The 23,654-nt window shown below is 43.4% G+C and overlaps 1 protein-coding gene across 2 annotated transcripts in view; it reads right to left on the bottom strand.

Annotated features, from left to right (window-relative positions):
* LOC106603510 (cytospin-B) overlaps positions 1 to 22,388 on the bottom strand; it is a 185,683-nt gene extending 163,295 nt beyond the window's left edge. The window contains exon 1 of one of the 2 annotated variants that reach the window (XM_014197290.3): positions 22,285 to 22,388. The gene's annotated coding sequence lies outside the window, so the exon portion shown is untranslated. Of the gene's footprint in view, positions 1 to 22,279 lie in introns of both variants that reach the window. The other variant, XM_014197289.3, reaches the window with a different exon arrangement.
* Between the last annotated feature and the right edge of the window lie 1,266 nt (positions 22,389 to 23,654).

The following is a 23,654-nucleotide window of genomic DNA, read 5'->3' as shown; positions in this document are numbered from 1 at the left end:
ACTACCAGTAATACTGTATATCCCGAGATGGCACAGGCACGATATGAAAGTATGGAAATCTGGATACCGCCCAACCCTAATGTAGTTCTGACACCACTGACTGAGAAAGCAAACCCTGACAATATGTATCGTAGACACACACACACACACATACCCAGAAACATGTGCGAGCACACATACACACACACCATGGCTCGACATAAACGCTTGTCCTCTTGTCTGGGACAAGAAAATAAAATTGGCGGACAAGAAGAATATTGATTTGACAAGAAAAAAAGTACAAGTAATCACAAAAAAATCACAATATCAAACAATTACTCCGATCAGAATTGAATCAGAGGCCCACATTGGAATAATGTTCAAATATTTTTTTTATGTAGGCTACGTAAATAAAAAAGCCTACATGTCAAAGTAGAGATGATATGCATACCAAACCAATGCTGACATGAGGGAAGCGCCAGACATTTTTGACAAAAGTTAATGAGACTTAATTGCATAAATATAGGCTAAACGCCAGTCATGTATGACAAATATAACAATGGACAATTAGCATTAACGTCTAAAGGCTTGATTCTGTCGACAAGGCACGGTTTGTTCAGATAATGGTCACAAGACCAGAGAGTTAAGGACAGTGCCTATTGCGAACCGCACATAACCCACCTTGAATCTGAGCACTTCATTGTTTAAAACCTGGACATTTTATGAAGCATGTCTTACCTTGTTTCAAAGTAGCCTAGCCTAGCCAAAATACTAAAATAGAAATGTTGAGGGAATTATTTGATAAAATCTTAATATGCCATTGAAACCAGCATTTTTCTCATATTCTATTGGTTTTCAAACCAACATTCTTTTATTGTCCAGCAGCATAAGGCATAATCCTTGTCATATATGTAACCCATGCTAGTTGATGCATCTTTATATATATATATATCTCTCTTTTTTCTTAATTTCTTAATTTTCATCTCTGTCACATGAAACTGCTCATCAGAAACAATGTTTGTATTGGAACCAAGACTTAAAAAGAACTGATGTTGGCACAAGATGGAGGGACTGTTGGAGCATAACTAACGAAAGTTCAGTTAACGTAAATGTACGCTTAATCCAATATAAACTAATGTATAGAATTTATTATATAAGAGACAAAGTTCACAAATTCTACAGCACAACGGCAGTCATGTATTAAGTGTAAAACTAACAATGACTCAAATATCCATGCTTTCTGGGAATGTTATAAAGTCCAAAAGTTATCGGCAGAGCAAGAAAGTTGGCTGTCAGAAGTATTACAATGTAAACTTACTTTTAGTCCATCTGTCTGCATATTTCAAGACATGCATATGGGGGTGTAGTGAGATACCCAATGGGCTGGATGATTCTCTTCATCATTTATCTTGAAAAGACGTATTCAAAAAACTTGGAAATCAATCAATCCGCCATCATTAACAAAATGGAAAAATCAAATGATATATTATTGAAATAACTTGGGCGACCGAGAAAAACAAATTGGTACAATTTAAGGCCATGTGGCAAACAATGATGCAGGCACTAGGGATGGGGGTGTGAGTATGCGGATCTGGGGAGATGATATTTAGTCATTGTTTGTGTGCATCTGTTGTTCGCATGTGTATGTTTGTATCTGGTGGGGAATAAAAAAAATAAAAATAAAGCAAGAGAACGATGTTTTCCCGCTAATGGTATTTTGGAACATTCCCACGTAGCCTACAGCCATGTGCACACTGTTGAGCTTATAATACGAAGAAATAACACTTCACCACTATCCAGAAGCTGAGCTAGTCTTTCATGTATATTTCATGTTTTATCATATTTTTCTCAGACTCAGAGCTGGGCTCCCCAAGGGCCAAACTTCCTGTACTGCCAGTGTCAAAGCTCTCTCGCAATAATCACAGCAGGTCAAAGCCACATCTCAGCAAACTCAACCTCAGCTGCCGGCCTTGTTCCAAAGAGTGGGTGGTGGATTCCATAGAGCAGGGTTCCCCAACTGGCAGCCTGCGGGAGGAATTTGGCCTGCGGGTGGTTTTATTTGGGCCCCCAAGTTTTCTGAGCAAAAACAAGTTTCCCTTGTTGGACATAAAAGACTGTAAAAACACCAGAAAATCAGCTCCAAGTGATTTTAATTTAGGAAATCTGTTCCCAAGTATTCCCACTCATAATTGAGAGACGTGATTGTGTACAACTGTAAGCAAGGTTTGAAATTATTACGCTTTAGTTAAATATTATATGTGTTTGGGATTCTTACGGTCAATTTGCAGTCTACAAATTATTTGTAATTATGTTCCGGCCCCCCGAACATCCACTCAAAAAAATCTAGTTGATGATCCCTGTCATAGAGACCCATCCATAGAACTTGGACACAGCTTAAACAAAGCTCTGGAACTGCTGGAAGCTACTTGTTAATGTATAGGCCTAATACCACAGTGGCATAGGCCTACCAGTGAAAGAAGCTAGGATACCCATTACTGCAATAGCACAGTGACATACCAGTAGTACTAATGTCTACTATGCCACAAATATTCTCTGATCCCTTAAAAGGTGTGTCACCTAGGCTTATGTGTTAGCTACACAGAGCTTTGGCATGAGAGCTATTTGATGCTCATTTCATTATGGGTGTTTAAGTATCAGCCACATCAGACTATAATAGCTGGACCGCCTCCCAGCTGTGGTGAACAAACATCTCATGCCGCCACAGACTCCCACACACGGACGTCATAGACATCCATAAACCTGCTACCCCTGTTTACCTTGAATGGCTGCCTGAATACCTCTGGACCATCATTTCAGATCATGTTTTTACTGCTGATGCAAAAGCTCATTTTAAGCGTAAAATTGAATATGAATGAAGTAAAAATAGGCTACTTAAGTACTGGACATAGTCATCCAAAACAGCTAGGCTAGACAGCCATGTGCAAAGACCCTAGGAATGCTTATATTTCTGACTGAATGGCTTGGCCCAGATGACTGCCTAGCTAGCACATTTGGTTCCTTGGAAGTTGTGGGAATGTATGTTTTTGGTTTCCCATTGGTTCTGGGAAAGAAGTTTCCTGACTGGTACAAAATGGAAGTTTTTTTTTTTAAGTTCTGAGAACGGAAGTAAACCTTTTGTCTGTTCTGGGAATTTTGCCTGTTCTGGGAATGTTTATTTTTAGATTGCAGGGAGGTTTTTAGAACGTTTTACTCTGGTTCCTTTAAAGTTTTCCTGGGAGTTTTCCCAGAAATTATAGGTTGTTTTTAGGTTTTTGAATAGCTTTCTTAACTTTCACTGAATGTTTCAAGAAGACTTTTAATAACACTGCTAGCTTATTTTGGATTAACATTTTTGTTACTTCAAGCACAGATAGGACAAATGTAAATGTATTTAGGTATGAATGTATTTTATATTGTGACATGGAATCAGTGAGATTCAGAACTATAATCTTCTGTTTTCTATCCATGGAATTAGTCCATTTAGCCACAAGGATGGAGCTAGCATAACATGTATTTTACGCATACAAAGCTGTTCATTTTACTCTATTCAAACAGACCCCATTTCAATTGACACAAGCACTCATTAAGATCAGGTGTGCACGGCCAACACAACAGAAAACACAACAAGTTAGAGGATAGAGAAAGTTTTATTGATGTTGAGAACAGAATGTAGATGTTTTTAAATAACATTCTTAGAATGTTTCCTGAATGTTACAAAAGTTGTATGTTTTTTGTGGAAAGTTTTCTTAACGTTCTGAGAACGGAATGTACAGTTGAAGTCGGAAGTTTACATACACCTTAAACATTTAAACTCAGTTTTTCACAATTCCTGACATTTAATCCTAGTAAAAACTCCCTGTCTTAGGCCAGTTAGGAACACAACTTTATTTTAAGAATGTGAAATGTCCGAATAATAGTAGAGAGAATGATTTATTTCAGCTTTTATTTCGTTCATCACATTCCCAGTGGGTCAGAAGTTTACATACACTCAATTAGTATTTGCCTTTCAATTGTTTAACTTGGGACAAACCTTTTGGGGAGCCTTCCACAAGCTTCCCGTTGGGTGAATTTTGGCCCATTCCTCCTGACAGAGCTGGTGTAACTGAGTCAGGTTTGTAGGCCTCCTTGCTCACACACGCCTTTTCAGTTCTGCCCAGAAATGTTCTATTGGTTTGAGGTCATAGATTTGTGATGGCCACTCCAATACCTTGACTTTGTTGTCCTTAAGCCATTTTGCCACAACTTTGGAAGTATGCTTGGGGTCATTGTCCATTTGGAAGACCCATTTCCGACCAAGCTTTAACTTCCTGACTGATGTCTTGAGATGTTGTTTCAATATATCCACATAATTTTCCTTAATCATGATGCTATCTATTTTGTGAAGTGCACCAGTCCCTCCTGCAGCAAAGCACCCCCACAACATAATGCTGCCATCCCCGTGCTTCACGGCTGGGTTGGTGTTCTTCGGCTTGCAAGCCTCCCCCTTTTTCCTCCAAACATAACGATGGTCATTATGGCCAAACAGTTCTATTTTTGTTTCATCAGACCAGAGGACGTTTCTCAAAAAATACGATCTTTGTCCCCATGTGCAGTTGCAAACCGTAGTCTGTCTTTTTTATGGCGGTTTTGGAGCAGTGGCTTCTTCCTTGCTGAGCGGCCTTTCAGGTTATGTTGATATAGGACTCGTTTTACTATGGATATAGATACTTTTGTACCTGTTTCCTCCAACATCTTCACAAGGTCCTTTGCTGTTGTTCTGGGATTGATTTGCACTTTTCGCACCAAAGTACGTTCATCTCTAGGAGACAGAATGCGTTTTATTGGGTTGACCTTAAATTGGAGGCAGCTGTTCCTCGTTGCCTCTAATTGAAGGTCCTATTTAGTAGGGGTGATTTCCATGGGTTTTGTGGGTAGTTGTTCCATGTATAGCTGTGTAGCCTTACAGGACTGTTTTTCATCGTTGCTTTTGTATAAGTGTTTTGTTTTGGTTTCCTTCTAATAAAAGAAGATGAGTATTCATATACCCGCTGCGATTTGGTCCACTTTTTACGACGCACCTGACAGAACTACCCACCAAGAAAGGACCAAGCAGCGGAGGAAGGAGCAGCAGAGGAACTATATGGAGTCATGGACCTGGGAGGAGATCCTGGATGGGGCAGGACCTTGGCACCAGGCTGGGGAGTACTGGCGCCCTAAGGAGGAGCTGGAGGCAGCCAATGTGGAGCGGCGCCATTACGAGGCGTTATACGCAGAGATTGGCAAGTGCGAGAGGCAGCCCCCAAAAAATTATTGGGGGGGGGGAGGGGGGGGGCACACGGGTAGTATGGCTAAGTCAGGTCGTAGACCTGAGCCAACTCCCCGTGCTTATTACGGGGAGCTGCGGATCGAGAAAGCACCGAGCTATGCGGAAATGCGCACTGTATTGCCCAGAAGCATTCAAAGGCCGGTGCAAACGGTGAAAGCTCCTCAGTATGGCCAGGCTATGGTGAGCACTCGGCCACGAAGGGTTGTGCAGGCTGTATGCTCCAGACCTCCAGTGCATCTCCAGGGTCCAGTTTACCCTGTTCCTGCTCCTCACACTAGCCTTGAGGTGCGTGTCACTAGTCTGGCGCCTCCAAAGCCAGCCCCACGCACCAGGCCTTTAGTGCGCAGTCCCGTCTACAGCTTCCGGCGACAGTGCCCCGTCTAGAGCTTCCGGCGACGGCCCACCAGAGTCGCCCGCAAGTCCGGCGCCGCCAGAGTCGCTCCTCAGCCCGGCGCCTTCAGCGGACAGGTTAGGTTGGGGACTAGGGCCAGAACCAGAGCCACCTCCATAGGGGGGTGTTTGGGGAAGGGAGGGTGTTTGCACAGGGACCATCGGTGACGGTGGCCACCCTCCCTCCCTCCCTTCCCTCCATGTAGTTTGGGTTTATTGTTTTGGTAATTTTGTTTCAGGTGCTTTCGGGGTCTGCACCTTTGGGGGGGGGATACTGTCACGTCCTGACCAGTAAAGGGGTAATTTTGTTATTGTAGTTGGTCAGGACGTGGCAGGAGTGTGTTTGTTTTGGGGTTTTTTGGGTTATGTTCTATGTTAATATATTTCTATGTTTGTTCTAGTTCTAGTATTTCTATGTTTAGTTTATTGGGTTGACCTTCAATTGGAGGCAGCTGTTCCTCGTTGCCTCTAATTGAAGGTCCTATTTAGTAGGGGTGTTTTCCATGGGTTTTGTGGGTAGTTCATGTATAGCTGTGTAGCCTTACAGGACTGTTTTTTGTCGTTGTTTTTGTATAAGTGTTTTGTTTTGGTTTCCTTCATCTGTTTGTACAGATGAACGTGGTACCTTCAGGCATTTGGAAATTGTTCCCAAGGATGAACCAGACTTGTGGAGGTCTATCATTTGTTTGGCTGATTTCTTTTGATTTTCCCATGATGTCAAGCAAAGAGGCAGTCAGTTTGAAGGTAGGCCTTAAAATACATCCACAGGTACATCTCCAATTGACTCAAATTATGTCAATTAGCCTATCAAAAGCTTCTAAAGTCATGACATCATTTTCTGGAATTTTCCAAGCTGTTTAAAGGCACAGTCAACTTAGTGTATGTAAACTTCTGACCCACTGGAATTGTGATACAGTGTATTATAAGTGAAATAATCTGTCTGTGAACAATTGTTGGAAAAATGACTTGTGTCATGCACAAAGTAGATGTCCTAACCAACTTGTCAAAACTATAGTTTGTTAACAAGAAATTGTTGGATGAAAAACGAGTTTTAATGACTCCAACCTAAGTGTTTGTAAACTTCCGACTTCAACTGTATGTTTTTAAATTACATTTATAGAACGTTCTCTGAACGTTACTAAAGTTTTCTTTTGTTTTTTTATGGAAAGTTTTAGAACAATTTCACAACGTGACTTGGCCCATTTCCATGTGAATTTGGTCAGATCGCCCAAAAAGTTACGCATTGCCACTTTAAAAGTTAGCAAAATGAGAAGGACTAGGCTAAAATGAGAAACCAACAGGTAGGCTGTTGTTTTATCTGTTGTTTTATATTATTTCACATGCTGTTGTGCAAATGGAATAGACAACAGGTGGAAATTATAGGCAATTAGCAAGACACCCCCAATAAAGGAGTGGTTCTGCAGGTGGGGACCACAGACCACTTCTCAGTTCCTATGCTTCCTGGCTGATGTTTTGGTCACTTTTGAATGCTGGCGGTGCTTTCACTCTAGTGGTAGCATGAGACGGAGTCTACAACCCGCACAAGTGGCTCAGGTAGTGCAGCTCATCCAGGATGGCACATCAATGCGAGCTGTGGCAAGAAGGTTTGCAGTGTCTGTCAGCATAGTGTCCAGAGCATGGAGGCGCTACCAGGAGACAGGCCAGTACATCAGGAGACGTGGAGGAGGCCGTAGGAGGGCAACAACCCAGCAGCAGGACCGCTAACTCCGCCTCTGTGCAAGGAGGAGCCGGAGAAGTACTGCCAGAGCCCTGCAAAATGACCTCCAGCAGGCCACAAATGTGCATGTGTCAAACGGTCAGAAACAGACTCCATGAGGGTGGTATGAGGGCCCGACGTCCACAGGTGGGGGTTGTGCTTACAGCCCAACACCGTGCAGGACGTTTGACATTTGCCAGAGAACACCAAAATTGGCAAATTCGCCACTGGCGACCTGTGCTCTTCACAGATGAAGCAGGTTCACACTGAGCACATGTGACAGAGTCTGGAGACGCCGTGGAGAATGTTCTGCTGCCTGCAACATCCTCCAGCATGACCGGTTTGGCGGTGGGTCAGTCATGGTGTGGGGTGGCATTTTTTGGGGGGCCGCACAGCCCTCCATGTGCTCGCCAGAGGTAGCCTGACTGCCATTAGGTACCGAGATGAGATCCTCAGACCCCTTGTGAGACCATATGCTGGTGCGGTTGGCCCTGGCTTCCTCCTAATGCAAGACAATGCTAGACCTCATGTGGCTGGAGTGTGTCAGCAGTTCCTGCAAGAGGAAGGCATTGATGCTATGGACTGGCCCGCCCGTTCCCCAGACCTGAATCCAATTGAGCACATCTGGGACATCATGTCTCGCTCCATCCACCAACGCCACGTTCCACCACAGACTGTCAAGGAGTTGGCGGATGCTTTAGTCCAGGTCTGGGAGGAGATCCCTCAGGAGACCATCCGCCATCTCATCAGGAGCATGCCCAGGCGTTGTAGGGAGGTCATACAGACACGCGGAGGCCACACACACTACTGAGCCTCATTTTGACTTGTTATAAGGACATTACATCAAAGTTGGATCAGTCTATAGTGTGGTTTTCCACTTTAATTTTGAGTGTGACTCCAAATCCAGACCTCCATGGGTTGATAAATTGAATTTCCATTGATTATTTTTGTGTGATTTTGTTGTCAGCACATTCAACTATGTAAAGAAAAAAGTATTTAATAAGATTATTTCATTCATTCAGATCTAGGATGTGTTATTTTAGTGTTCCCTTTATTTTTTTGAGCAGTATATATTTTAATTCTTATAAATTTGCAAAGATTCCTAAAAACCTCTTTTTGCTTTGTCAGTATGGGGTATTGTGTGTAGATTGATGAGGAAACATTTTTTTAAATCAATTTTAGAATGAAGCTGTAATGTAACAAAATGTGTCAATGGGTCTGAATACCTTCCGAAGGCACTGTAAGTTGAGAATTTTGATAATGAAAAGACTCCAATAGGTATTTTAATTATCTTCTATTTAGGCCTACAGCGATAGCCATTTCGCTTTCCAAACAGTTTTCCTTGACAGTATTTTTTTTTTTTATTGCGATTTGCCTGGCTGGGTCTCTGCTTTTCACTAACAGACGAAACTCAACAATAAGCTATTTCGTATTTGCCTCTCACTCTACCCAAATTGCGGGCCCTTCCGACTGTAGGAAATGCAATTTAAAGCAATCCACTTAGCTAGCATACGAACTTGGTAGCAGAGTAGAGCCTCCATATGACCTTGAGAAATAGAGCATTTTGGGTAGTTTAGAAGATATTTGGAAATAAGATAATAAATAAGTAATAACACCCCCAAAAAATCTATGTTTGTACTAATAGGTAACCAGATCATGACTACAACTAAGTTATTGGATCAATTTGAGAACACATGACTTTAAATAAAACCATGAGGAAACCTGTAGGAACTGAAAATCCCACAGAAGAACGTTGTTTGTTAACATTCTCTTAACTATTTGAGAACATTCCCAATTAGAGGGAATAATTTCATAACAATCGGTAATCTGAATTTTGGACACCGATTATGGCCGATTAGATTGCACTCCAAGAGGAGACTGTGTGGCAGGCAGACTACCTGTTATGCGAGTGCAGCAAGGAGCCAAGGTGCTAGCTAGCATTAAACTTATCTTAGAAAAAACAATCAATCTTAACATAATCACTAGTTAACTACACATGGTTGATGATATTACTAGTTTATCTAGTTTGTCCTGCGTTGCATATAATCGATGCGGTGCCTGTTAATTTGTCATTGAATCACAGCCTACTTCGCCAAACGGGTGATTTAACAAGCGCATTCGCGAAAAAAAGCACTGTCGTTGCACCAATGTGTACCTAACCATGAACATCAACGCCTTTCTTAAAATCAATACACAAGTATATATTTTTAAACCTGCATATTTAGTTAATATTGCCTGCTAACATGAATTTCTTTTAACTAGGAATTGTGTCACTTCTCTTGTGTTCTGTGCAACAGTATCAGGGTATATGCAGCAGTTTGGGGCACCTGACTCGTTGCGAACTGTGTGAAGACCATTTCTTTCTAACAAAGACAGCCAACTTCGCCAAATGGGGGATGATTTAACAAAAGCGCATTTGTTGCACGAATGTACCTAACCATAAACATCAATGCCTTTCTTAAAATCAATACATAGAAGTATATTTTTATAAACCTGCATATTTAGTTAAAAGAAATTAATGTTAGCAGGCAATATTAACTAAGGAAATTGTGTCACTTCTCTTGTGTTCATTGCACGCAGAGTCAGGTATATGCAACAGTTTGTGCTGCCTGGCTCATTGCGAACTAATTTGCCAGAATTTTACATAATTATGACATAACATTGAAGGTTGTGCAATGTAACAGCAATATTTAGACTTATGGATGCCACCCGTTAGATAAAATACGGAACGGTTCTGTATTTCACTGAAAGAATAAACGTTTTGTTTTCGAAATGATAGTTTCCGGATATGACCATATTAATGACCTAAGGCTCGTATTTCTGTGTGTTATTATGTTATAATTAAGTCTATGATTTGATAGAGCAGTCTGACTGAGCGGTGGTAGGCAGCAGCAGGCTCGTAAGCATTCATTCAAACAGCACTTTCCTGCGTTTGCCAGCAGCTCACACCTGGTTCCCATCTTGTTATGATTATTTTCCCTATTTAACCCTCTGGTTCTCATTATGTTTTGTGCGTGATTGTTTGCTTGTCATTGTGTTAGTTGTTTTGTGTCAGGATTATTTATCCCTGCATGGATTATGACTTATGAGTTTCTTAGAGAGTAAAGTACATTATTTTACTCAGTTCTGTGTCCTGCGCTTGACTCTATCCTCACCTCCACATAACTGACACTGACACTCCAACACTCCCAGCCGTGACCGGGAGACCCATGGGGCGGAGCACAATTGGTCCAGCATCGTCTGGGTTAAGGGAGGGTTTGGCCGGCAGGGATGTCCTTGTCCTATCGCGCACTAGCAACTCCTGTGGCGGGCCTGGGCGCAGTGCACGCTGATGCAGTCGCCAGGTGTACGGTGTTTCCGCCGACACATTGGTGTGGCTGGCTTCTGGCTTAAGTGGGCATTGTGTCAAGAAGCAGTACGGCTTGGTTGGGTTGTGTTTTGGAGGAAGCACAGCTCTCGACCTTCGCCTCTCCTGAGTCTGTACGGGAGTTGCAGCGATGAGACAAGACTGTAACTACCAATTGGATACCACGAAAATGTAACCATGTTTGACAATTTAGGAAACGTTTCGTTAAAGGTGCAAAATGCGGAAATCACTCCGCCATTTCCAGATTGCTAAAATTCGAATAGTTTGCCTAATTTCAGTTTATGTGACAAAACAAGGCAATCATTGTACCATTTAAACCACTATGAAATATATTTTCAAGAACCAAAAATATTGTATTTTCATTGTAGTTCTAGGTGAAATTGTTCAGGTCACCCAAAAAGTTTGATATTTCAGCTTTAAAGTAATGAAAGACCAAGAAAATAAAGTTATTTTGTCAAGTTCCTTAAATGTTCTGAGAACGTTCCAAAGCCAAGCAACTATCCTGCACCATTCCCAAAAAGTTGTGCGAAGGTTGTATGCTAAATAACTATAGGACAACCACACTCTTACCAAGCTCTAAGAAACGTATGGTTCTCAGAACATTATGTGCTAGCTGGGTGATTTTCAGTAGCATTCCACACAGTTAGTGAGGCTGTCAGTGTCCAAGTATGCAGTCTGTTTCCTGCACATACCAGCATCTCAAAACCGACCTGCGGGAAAAGGCTTGGAGGTGAGTCAGGCCTGCACCTCCTCACTGTGTCAATGTATTAATCCTCACAGTGAGATTGTTGGATACTGTCGCACTGAATATTGAGAAATGAATACATTTTCTCTGACTGTTTGCAATGGTGTGTTCATAGATTGCAATGGCAATGCTCGCTGGGTATGTTCACCAAAATAGTTAGACTGATTGACAGCTAATAGAAATTTAAAACATTTGTTATTTTCCCTTGAACACTGTTAATCCAAATGACTATCAGTAACTACACCTTATCTACTGGTGACAGCATGGAGAACACTTATTAGATGACAGATCAGGACTGCCCTTAACCCATACCTCTGTTTGTTTCATACACTACCATACAGGACACTTGCAAGACTTGTTAGACAAACTGCACTCAGAAGCACACAAGGACCTCTCAATGAAAGTCTAGCAAAATTTGAGAGGTGTAACTGTTCCCCACCAGTCTAAAAGTACCAGCCAAACCAGTGCCTGTCCGAACTCCCCTCTGCCCAGTCCAACTCCCCTTATCTTTGCAATTAGAGCCTCCCTGCATCTTACTGCAGCAAAGGACGTGCCAGTCCAATGGTATGCAGACCAGGCCTACCCTCCTGGGCATTGATAACTCAGCGATTGTTTCTTTCAAATGATACGGCCTTGTGTGTGTGTGTGTGTGTGTGTGTGTGTGTGTGTGTGTGTGTGTGTGTGTGTGTGTGTGTGTGTGTGTGTGTGTGTGTGATATGCATGCACATGTTTATGTGTGTGTGCGTGTGTCTAGAATAGATTGCTTTATAATACATATTGTCAGGGTTTGCTTTCTCAGTCAGTGGTGTCAGAAGAACTAGTGTGTGTGTGTGAGTGAGAGGGGAGAAGGGATGACGATAGCAATTTCCTTAAACTCCTCATGATGAGAGAAGAAAATAGCACTCATTAAGTTTCTAGGGATTCTATATAGTACAGGGAGAGGGGTACAGGCCTAATTTGACTGTAGTGGTTAATTGCGGATAGATGGCAATCAATCAGTCCAAACAAGAGCCAAAACAAACAAAACAGAATCTGCCAGTGCAAACAAAACTGCCACAACATAAAGTACATTACAAGTGTCGCTGTGTACGTCTCTTTAACCTGGTCCCAGATCTGTTTGTGCTGTTTTTGCAGGAGTTGGCTATAGAGCACAAACAGATCTGGGACCAGGCTAGCTGATAATGGATCAGGTGTCAGGGACTATCAGCCTGTGATTCCCCTGACAACTTGGCCTCGGTCCAGCCAGGAGCCTCTCCCTAGACTCACATCCAAAACGGCATGGTGGTTAATACCTGGGACTCCCTGCTCTAGTCTACACCACTCGCCACACTAATCAGGAATGTAAGAATGCACTTAATTTAATAAATCATCAGTTACAGCAGGTATTCCCAAACTGGGGTTCATGCGCAATGCTGCCGGGGGTACGCCAAATAAAAATGTGATTCACCTTTCTTTTTTTTTTTAAATAATACTTTTTTTTTACAAAATCTTCACATTTTCAAACAGTCCATTTATATTTTCCAACGGGGCTATACATTTGGGTGAGTTTTTTTTCTCACCTGAGTATCCGTGTTTCACTGCCAAAAATACAATTAAATCATCTGGTGTTCAGTGAAAAAACAACACAATGTTAAATACAGGTACTGTAGCCTAGTCAAATAATTAACAGCCAATCACATTAACTGTTACTCTCTCGCGGGAATTCCACTAACGGTCCATATGTACCCAGGAAAGCACCGAACAACATACAGGGACGTTGGACCATCGAAGAGGCTCAAATATGATGAGAACTACATTTATTTGGGGATCACTTATGTTGGGCGTAGTGCCTTTCTTCAGTCACAGTGTGTTATATGTGTAAAAGTACTATCTCACAACTCGATGAAACCTTCACTCTTGCGCAGACATTTAGAAACAAAACATGCCAATTTGAAAAATAAGCCACAGGAGTTTGAGCGAGAAATAAGACAACTTTCAAGTAGTAAGACATGTATAAAAGCAACAGATACCATTAATAAGAAGGGGCTAGAAGTGTCTTATATGGTGAGCTACTGAGTGGCTAGGACAGACAAGCCCCATACTATTGTGGAGGACTTAATTCTTCCTGCTGCCGTGGATATGGCTGGGACAATGCTGGGGAAATAGGCCCGCATCAGTAACATAGCAGGAGATGTTTTGAAACAATTATTGCTTCGCATACAAGCTAGTGAATTCTATGCGTTACAGCTGGATGAGTCAACAGGCCTGGCACAGCTCCTGGTACATGTCCGTTACGTTTATGGGGGGTAAATTATTAAGGAAGACATCCTTTTCTGCAAACCACTGGAAACCAAGACAACAGGAGAGGATATTTTAAAGTACTGGACAGCTTTGTGACATCAAATGGACTTTGGTGGTCAAGATGTGTTGGTATCTGTACTGATGGCGCAAAAGCCATGACAGGGAGACATAGTGGAGTGGTAGTGCGCGTGCAAGGACTTGGGTACACTGCAGCATCCATGAGAGGAATGCCTGACAGCTTCGTACCTGTGTGAGAGTGGATTCTTGGCCCTTACTAGCATGAAAATTAAATACAGGCACAGACTGTGTGTTGAAAATGATTTAAGAGTGAGAATCTCTCCAATACAACCCAACATTGCAGACTTATGTGCATCCTTTCAAGCACACCCTTCTCATTAACCTGTGGTGAGTTATTCACCATTTTATATGAACAAATAAAGTTTTATATGTAAGATGGCTAAATAAAGAGCAAAATTATTGATTATTATTATTATTTGTGCCCTGGTCCAATAAGAGCTCTTTGTCACTTCCCACGAGCTGGAGGTTGAATGTTTAAAGGGGTACGGGACAATAAAAAGTTTGGGAACCACTGAGTCTGACAGAGTCTCTGCTGTGTGTGTGCCCTGAATTTTCAGTGATGTATTGTGTTTGCAATATTATTGTATTCGGTCAGTGTGTACAGAGCTGTGCAGTGAGTGCATCCCCTATAGTACTGCAGTGTTTGCCTTTAGAACTGCCTGCCTGCATGGATGCTTGCCTGCTGCAGATGGAAAAGTTGACACCAACAGATCTTCCCCTCATCCATCTCCCCACTTTACATCACACACACACTATGCACATTGCACATGTACACATGCACAAACATTGGTAAAGCTCTGCACTAAAAATATAGCTTACAGTCGCATACCAAAAATTAGGCTCGGTGAATCGAGGACAGCGATACTAGTGCACATTCTTGAATCTCGACTTTGTGGAACAGAAACTATACAGCAGAGAACTTGAAATCCCTTTGGAAATAAGGTCACCCTTAGCGTCGGACTGTAACAGTATAATGATGATGCAGGTGGACAGCCAGGACACTCCAGTCAATACCCCTGCATCTCCCCTCCCCACATATGTCCCACCCTTCAGTGTTCCAGCTACCCTCCCCCCGTCTGTCTCCCCCCACCCTCCTCCCAGGTTTCAGGACACTGTGTTCTGAGTGCAGCCATCGGCTAAATACAGTGCATTCGGAAAGTATTCAGACCGCTTAACTTTTCCCACATTTTGTTACGTTACAGCGTTATTCTAAAATTGATTAACAAAAAATGTCCCTCATCAATCTACACACATACCCCATAATAAGAAAGCAAAAACAGGTTTTTAGTCATTTTTGCAAAAGTATTAAACATTTTTTACGGAAATGTCAAATTTACATAAGTGCTCAGACCCTTTACTCAGTACTTTGTTGAAGCACCTTTGGCAGCAATTACGGACTCGAGTCTTCTTGGGTATGGCGCTACAAGTTTGGCACACCTGTATTTAGGGAGTGTGTCACTGCACAGCTATTTTCAGGTCTCTCCAGAGATGTTCAATCTGGTTCAAGTACGGGCTCTGGCTGGGCCACTCAAGGACATTCAGAGACTTGTCCTGAAGCCACTCCTGCGTTGTTTTAGCTGTGTGCTTAGGGTCGTTGTCCTGTTGGAAGGTGAACCTTCGCCCCCAGTCTGCGGTCCTGAGCCCTCTGGAGAAGGTTTTCATCACGGATCTCTATGTACTTTGCTCCGTTCATCTTTAGCTCAATCCTGACAAGTCTCACACTCCCTGCCACTGAAAAACATCCCCACAGCATGACAATGCCACCACCATGCTTCAACGTAGGGATGGTGCCAGGTTTCCTCCCAACGTAACACTTGGCATTCAGGCCAAAGAGTTCAATCAGAGAATTTTCTTTCTCATGGTCTAAGAGTCATTTAGGTTCCTTTTGGAAAACTCCAAGCGGACTGTCATATGCATTTTACTGAAGAGTGGCTTCTGTCTGGCCACTCTACCATGAAGGCCTGATTGGTGGAGTGCTGCAGAGATGGTTGTCCTTCTGGAACTCTGCAGCTCTGTCAGAGTGACCATTATATAGACAGGTGTGTGCCTTTTCCAAATCATGTCCAATCAATTGAATTTACCACAGATGGACTCTAATCAAGTTGTAGAAACATCTCAAGGATGATCAATGGAAACAAGATGCACCTGAGCTCAATGTTGAGTCTCATAGCAAAGGTTCTGAATTCTTATGTCAACGTTATATTTACGTTTTTTAATTGTTTTTATATTGCATAAATTGATTTTAAAAAACAGTTTTTGCCTTGTCATTATGGGGTATTGTGTGTAGATTGATCAGGGGAAAAAAACAATTGAATCAATTTTAGAATAAGACTGATATAACAAAATGTGGAAAAAGTCAAGGGGTCTGAATACTTTCCAAATGCACTGTATTTCTTCTAGCTATTTATATTTCTTGGATGGTTTGCCATGAGAAAAACAAGGGGTGTAATTATCTATGCCTACTGTACAAATGACTTTTGCATAACTGGGAGAGGAAGGACACTTTATTTATAGTTATTTTCTTCCTTTATTACTTGAGTACTCATCAAAGGAAGAATAATGGAATGTAGAACTGAAAGGTGTGATTTGTTTCCCATTATATAGGCTAGGCCTACCCCAGCCAGTTAGACTATATGTCACACCCTGATCAGTTTCACCTGTCCTGGTTATTGTCTCCACCCCCTCCAGGTGTCGCTTGTTTCCCCCAGTGTATTTATCCCTGTGTTTCCTGTCTCTCTGTGCCAGTTCGTCTTGTATGTTTCCAAGTCAACCAAGTTGACTTGGAAAAATGCTTTTTTGCATTCTCCTTTTTCTAGTCCTCCCGGTTTTGACCCTTGCCTGTTTCTGGACTTTGTACCCGCCTGCCTGAACATTCTGCCTGCCTTGACAACGAGCCTGTCTGCCACTCTGTACCTCCTGGACTCTGATCAGGGTTTGACCTTTTTACCTGTCCATGGCCATTCTCTTGCCTACCCCTTTGGATTAATAAACATTGTAAGACTCCAACCATCTGCCTCCTGTGTCTGCAATTGGGTCTCGCCTTGTGCCTTGATAGTACGAACTGGCCATTACAGACCCAGCAGACTTGGACCAGCTCCGCCACACTGTCTCCCTGCAGGGAGCCACCATTGGGAGACATCAGGAGTTGCTACAGGGCCTTTTGGAAGGGCTCAGTTCCTTGACAGAACGCCACGACCATGGGTTAAAGGCTATTATGGAGCAAATCAGGGAGTTAGCTTAGACTGTCTGCCACCTCTGGAAAAACTCCAATCACCCAGTAATTTTTTCCCCCCTATCTGTGGTGAGTTGGTACAGTCTATCCCGACTCCCCGTGAACCCCGCTTACCACCTCCAGAGCGATATTCGGGGAATTCTGGTGCCTGCCGGGGTTTTCTTTCTCAGTGCTCGCTTATTTTTGAGCTACGACCATCTTCGTTTTCTTCAGACCGATCGAAGATAGCGTATATAATTACGCTAATTTCGGGAAGGGCGCTCTCCTGGTCTACGGCAGTTTGGGAACAACAATCTGCCATTTGCGGGCATTTGGAGGAATTCATGGCAGAGGTGAGAAGTTTGAGTATTTGGGAGAAAGGCAGCCAGCAAACTGCTTGACTTACGTCAAAACTCCCGTAGTGTGGCAGACTACGTGGTGGACTTTCGTACGTTGGCCGCCGAGAGTGCCTGGAATCCGGAGTCTCTTTTCAATACTTTTCTGCACGGATAATCTGAGGAGGTTAAGGATGAGGATCTATCACTCCAGTGTTTAATTGCTAAATTGTAAATATTTTGCCACTATGGCCTATTTATTGCCTTACCTCCCTTATCTTACCTCATTTGCACACACTGTATATAGACTTTTTTTCTCTGTTGTGTTATTGACTGTATGTTTGTTTATTCCATGTGTAACTCTGTGTTTGTCGCACTGCTTTGCTTCATCTTGGCCAGGTCGCAGTTGTAAATGAGAACTTGTTCTCAACTAGCCTACCTGGTTAAATAAAGGTGAAATAAAAAAAATGAGCTAGCTGCTCTGGAACTGCTGGTGGACCTCGACTCCCTTATCTCCTTAACCATTACAATTGATGGACGCCTTAAGGGAACGCAAGAGAGGAGGTCTGGTCTCAGGCACACTCGTGCACCCGATATGGTGCGTTCACCTCCTATGGAATCCAGAAGTTTCTGAAGGCAGCTCTTCTGAGAGAAGTCGAAGCCACCCAAGCTCTCTCATGACTCTACGACGGGTGAGTTGGATACTCCTGAGCCTATGCAGTTGGGAAGAACTAGGCTATCAGTTTGGGAGCGCTCATGGAGGATAAATAATAACTGTTGTCTGTACTGTGGAGGGGCAGGACATTTTATAGCTACCTGCCCTATTAGAAAACCCTTGTCTCTAGTGGGTACTATGGTGAGTCAGACTGGGAGTTCCCTAATTCCCATCACCCGCACACCCCGTTTTGCTCTTGTGCTGTTGGGAGACCAATCTAAGTCTCTCTGAGTGTTCATTGACTCTGGGGCTGATGAAAATCTTATGGATGCCACAATAGCGTCGGAGCTTGGTATTCCCTCTCAGCCTCTCTCTGTGCCCATGGGTGCTAGGGCACTGGTTGGCCTCTCTATTGGGGAAGTCACCCATAGTACTGTGCCCGTTCAATTATGGGTTTCTGGTAACCACAGTGAGACAGTACAGTTCCTCCTCATTACCTCTCCCCATGTTCCGGTGGTTTTGGGATTTTCCTGGCTTCAAAAGCATCATCCGATGATTGATTGGACCACAAGCTCCATCCTGGGTTGGAGCCCATTTTGCCATTCCCACTGCCTTCAAGCAGCACAGCCTTCCTCAAGTCATCTTCCTCAGGATGTTAGCAAGACTGTGGATGTCTCTGCTATCCCCATATAATTCCATGACCTCCTGGAAGTGTTCAGTAAGGCACGTGCTACTTCCCTTCCCCCTGCACCATCCTTATGATTGTGCCATTGATCTTCTCCCAGGCACTACACCACCTCGGGGTCAATTGTATTCTCTGTCTGTACCAGAGACCAAAGCTATGGAGGAGTACATAGCGGAGTCTCTGGCCACTGGGGCCGTCCGTCCGTCTGCATCTCCTGCCGGCGCAGGGTTTTTCTTTGTGGAGAAGGACAAGACCCTGCGTCCGTGCATTGACTACCGGGGACTTAATGACATTACTGTCAAGAATCGTTACCTCCTACCTCTCCTCGGTGTTTGAACCTCTCCAGGGGGCCACCATATTTTCCAAGTTGGACCTTCGAAATACCTACCACCTGGTTCGGATACGCGAGGGGGATGAGTGGAAGACAGCCTTCAACACAGCCAGTGGACATTATGAGTACTGTTTTCCAGGCTTTGGTAAATGATGTGCTTCCGGACATGCTAAATCGGTTTGTGTTCGTGTACCTTGACGACATCCTGTTTTTTCCCCAATCTGCACAAGAACATGTTCTTCATATCAGACAGGTCCTTCAGTGCCTCCTGGAGAACCAACTGTTCGTGAAAGCCGAGAAGTGTGAGTTCCACTGCTCTATCACCTTTCTGGGATATGTCATTGCTGTGGGCAATGTTCAGATGAATCCTGGAAAGGTGAAAGCAGTGATGGATTGGCCTCAATCAACGTCCAGGCTGCAGTTGCAACGGTTTCTTGGTTTAGCAAACTTCTACCGCCGTTTCATTCGGGACTTCAGCACCCTGGCGGCCCCCCTCTCGGCACTCACCTCTCTCAAGGTACCGTTCAAATGGTCTTCAGCTGTCGACAAAGCCTTTTGTGGACCTGAAACATTGGTTCACAACAGCACCCATGCTCATCCATCCGGACCCCTCGCATCAATTTGTGGTGGAAGTGGATGTTGGAGGGGTCATCCTGACCCAGCGATCTGCCCAGGACCAGAAGCTTCATCCCTGTGCCTTCCTGTCCCATCGTCGCAATCCTGCTGAAAGGAACTACGATGTAGGCAACCGAGAACTCCTGGTGGTGAAGATGGCGTTGGAAGAGTGGAGGCACTGGCTGGAAGGAGCAGAACAGTCATTCCTGGTCTGGACTGACCATAAAAACCTGGAATATCTCTGTACAGCCAAGCGCCTCAACTCCAGGCAGGCCCAGTGGGCCCTCCTGTTCACCAGATTTAACTTCACCATCTCCTATCACCCAGGGTCAAAGAATGTTAAGCCTGATGCCCTCTCCCGCCTACACAGTTTCTCTGCCACACCCTCGACCTCTGAAACTATTCTCCCTACCTCCATGCCATGCTGCCACTGTGGATTGGGGTATTGAGAACCTGGTCTGCGAGGCTCAACGCTCTCAGCCTGGACCTGAAGGGGGCCCGGCTAACCGGCTGTTTGTCCCTAATTCATTCCGGTCCCGTCGAACACTAGCCTTTTTCCTCCAAACATAATGATAGTCATTATGGCCAAACAGTTCTATTTTTGTTTCAGCAGACCAGAGGACATTTCTCAAAAAGTATGATCTTTGTCCCCGTGTGCAGTTGCAAACTGTAGTCTGGCTTTTTTTTATGGCAGTTTTGGAGCAGTGGCTTCTTCCTTGCTGAGCGACCTTTCAGGTTATGTCGATATAGGACTCATTTTACTGAGAATATAGATACTTTTGTACCTCTTTCAAACAGCATCTTCAAAAGGTCCTTTGCTGGTCTGGGATTGATTTGCACTATTTGCATCAAAGTACGTCACACTCTGATCAGTTTCACCTGTCCTCGTTATTGTCTCCACCCCCTCCAGGTGTCGCTTGTTTTCCCCAGTGTATTTATCCTTGTTTCCTGTCTCTCTGTGACAGTTTGTCTTGTATGTTTCCAAGTCAACCAGCGTTTTTCCCATTCTCCTGCTTTTTGCATTCTCCTTTTTCTAGTCCTCCTGGTTTTGACCCTTGCCTGTTTCTGGACTTTGTACCCACCTGCCTGTCTGCCACCCTGTACCTCCCGGACTCTGATCTGGTTTTGACCTTTTTGCCTGTCCACGACCATTCTCTTGCCTACCCCTTTGGATAGATAAACATTGTAAGACTCCAACCATCTGCCTCCTGTGTCTGCACTTGGGTCTCACCTTGTGCTTTGATACTATAACTAATAGGCTGTGTGAATGACACATGACATGAATGACCCTGCTTGTTTGCCTCTTGAAAACATTTAATGTAAAAAAATATATATCTTAAAGGGAACAGTCTGAATTTAGGGGAGTCTAGGGTCTAGACTAGCTTTCCCCTAGGTAGGCTACTTTTCTCATTATAACACGCAGTAAACCAAGACCAAAATAGCAGCAGTTTACAAGTTTAAGCCTAAGCATCGTTTTGAGACTGTCGTTTGACTAAGCCTGAAGGCTTTGACTGTGTAGTTTATAGGCAGATAAATGTAATAGGGCTGCAGCTGACTATGGCACAGCCAGTACAGCACACAGTAGCTCAGTCATAACAACATTGACCATAAGGAATCACTAAGGGATCTATTAAAGAAATAAACAGCAAACGTTCACAGATGATTAGACTAAATACAACAAAGCCTTAACAAAGCCTAAGCTACACGTATAGCTCTAAAAATGAACAAATGGCAGGCTGATCGTGTGAAGAATACTGTAGCCGTACGCAACAGTAGCATGTGGCGGGTTTCAAATACAGCCAATGTATTCACTAAGGACATATCAACATAGTTGAGCACAGTAATTACACATTAATAAAATGTCACACATTACGTGTGACCTATACGTGTTAAAATGGCAACAGAAAATATATAATTACATCGTTACGTATGACATAGTAGATCATCAATACAAGAATTAGCCTAACAGCTTAAGCAGTTAATAAGCACTTAGACAATATAGGTATGCAATGGGAATATGTCAGCTTGGCAGAGCTAACCTATTTTAGTTGGCAGGAAGTTGTTTTTCTCTGTCACCAAATTTACAGGTGGAGGCAGCAGACAGAAACAACACCCTGTTGAACTTCAAACAGAGACACACAAATTAGCAAAGGCACCAGAGCTCTTTTATCCACAACGGGAACAGGTCCAGTGTGAATACTTCCACCCTGTCTCCAAAAATGACATGACAGATGTTTTCGGTTGACTCAGCTTTACCATCACATAAGTATAACTGCAGCATTCTCTAACTGTAAAATAAGTGGCACTGAAGATGTCGACTCGAGCTGACCATACATTTTTTTTTTAAACACAGGTAAATAAAAAAGAACCACGAGCTGAGGGTACTGTGGCTGTCACGAGACAAACACCGCTGTGAACTACCGTATTGCTAGCCAACTGGTCGTCATAACGACTCTCTCACAGCCTCACAAAATATGTGTGAAACGTGTATGACGAAATGGTAAAAACGGTTAACATTATCATTGTTGGTTCAAAACATGTTATTTTCGACAAAAAACGCAAAATAATATAAATGTTTTCCCTCACCTCACCTGCTCTTTTTAACTCTGCCGCTAGCGCGCTCGCTGCTGCTGATGAGATGATGTGACGATGACGCTCGTGTGTGGATATATGCAGCGTTCAAATGCTAGTCGGAACTAGGAAACTCGGAAATGTCTGACTTGCTGATTCGTAGAACGCGGCACGTGTATAAATGAGCAAATCAGAATCGTTAGCGTTTCCTAGTTCTGACTAGCACTTAAACACGGCAATAGAACTGCGCCTGCATGTAGAGCGCACGAGTTTGGTGCAGTATCTGCATCAATGATGGGGTAGTGGTTTTTAAATAGTGTGTTCGTTGTAGAAAATATACTGAACAAAAATATAAACGCAACATGTTAAGCGTTGGTCATGTTTCATGAGCTGAAATAAAAAAATCCCAGAAATGTTCCAGACTCACATGTGTTTACATCCCTTATAGTCAGAGTTTCTCCATTGTCAAGATAATCCATCCACTTGACAGGTGTGGCATATCAAGAAGATGATTAAACAGCATGATCATTAAAAATGTGCGCCTTGTGCTGGGGACAATAAAAGGCCACTCTAAAATGTGAAGTTTTGTCACACAACACAATACCACAGATGTCTCAAGTTTTGAGGGAGTGTGCAATTGTCATGCTGACTGCAGGAAAGTCCACTAGACCTGTTGCCAGAGTATTTAATGTTTATTTATCTACCATAAGCCACCTCCAACGTCGCTTTTAGAGAATTTGGCAGTACGTCCAACCGGCCTCACACCCGCAGACATTACATTTACATTTTAGTCATTTAGCAGACGCTCTTATCCAGAGCGACTTACAGTAGTGAATGCATACATTTCATACATTTTTTCCCGTACTGGTCCCCCGTGGGAATCGAACCCACAACCCAGGTGTTGCAAACACCATGCTCTACCAACTGAGCCACACGGGACCACGTGTATGGCGTTGTGTGGGCGAGCGGTTAGCTTACATCAACGTTGTGAACAGAGTGCCCCATGGTGGCGGTGGGGTTATGGTATTGGCAGGCATAAGTTATGGACAACGAACTCAATTACATTTTATCGATGGCAATTTGAATCCACAGAGATACCGTGACAAGATCCTGAGGCCCATTGTCGTGCCATTCATCCGCCACTATCACCTCATGTTCAACATGATAATACACGGCCCCAAGTCGCAATGATCTGTACACAATTCCTGGAAGCTGAAAATGTCCCAGGTCTTCCATGGTCAGCATACTAACCTGACATGTCACCCATTGAGCAAGTTTGGGATGCTCTGGCTCTACATGTACAAACAGCGTGTTCCAGTTCCCGTCAATATCCAGCAACTTCGCACAGCCTTTGAAGAGAAGTGAGACAACATTCCACAGGCCACAATCA

The sequence above is a fragment of the Salmo salar genome, chromosome 04, assembly GCF_965601325.2.
Source record: "Salmo salar chromosome 04, fSalSal1, whole genome shotgun sequence".
In the NCBI taxonomy this organism is placed as follows: Eukaryota; Metazoa; Chordata; class Actinopteri; order Salmoniformes; family Salmonidae; genus Salmo; species Salmo salar.
This window is presented reverse-complemented; position numbering and strand designations above follow the sequence as displayed.